This window comes from Schistocerca piceifrons, chromosome 2 (genome assembly GCF_021461385.2).
Source record: "Schistocerca piceifrons isolate TAMUIC-IGC-003096 chromosome 2, iqSchPice1.1, whole genome shotgun sequence".
In the NCBI taxonomy this organism is placed as follows: Eukaryota; Metazoa; Arthropoda; class Insecta; order Orthoptera; family Acrididae; genus Schistocerca; species Schistocerca piceifrons.
This window is the reverse complement of record NC_060139.1, coordinates 783,911,521-783,912,087: the sequence shown is the minus strand read 5'-3', so window position 1 is coordinate 783,912,087 and position 567 is coordinate 783,911,521.

Here is a 567-nt window from a genome sequence, read left to right as displayed (position 1 = left end):
ACCAGACAAAATATTAGTCATCCACTTAAAAGAGCACACTGGTCGTTTCGGAGCGCTGTAAATGATAAAGCTGCTACCAGACGATCAAGTAACCCACCACCAATGACCCAAGCAGAGCAGTGAAGTGTTGTGTGTGTACCAGTTGATCGCATGGAATCAGCGCAGTAAGATGGTTCGACGTTTAAAACTGACTGAAGTTGCGCTCTACCAAAACTACAGATCGGCAGTTTGGGCACACTACATAAATGACGTAGTGTATAATATACGCCTACTGGTAGTACTAGAAGAAATGGAAGGGAAAGAAATATAAATGAATGTGTAATAAAGAAAATGGGAGCGAACGAATTCTCTTTATTTTTGTTGTCTGCTTTGCACATAATTAGAATCACACATCATTCAGAGTTAGTCCATTGTGTATTTTATATCCTTACAAAATATAAATTTCGCTTTATAAGTAATAAAAAATTAACTGATCACGTAATTCTGCGCTTTTATGTAACAAAAGCAATAACTTTTGATGCAAGTATAGTTTACATGTACAAGCATAAAAAGTGTGTATAATTTTTG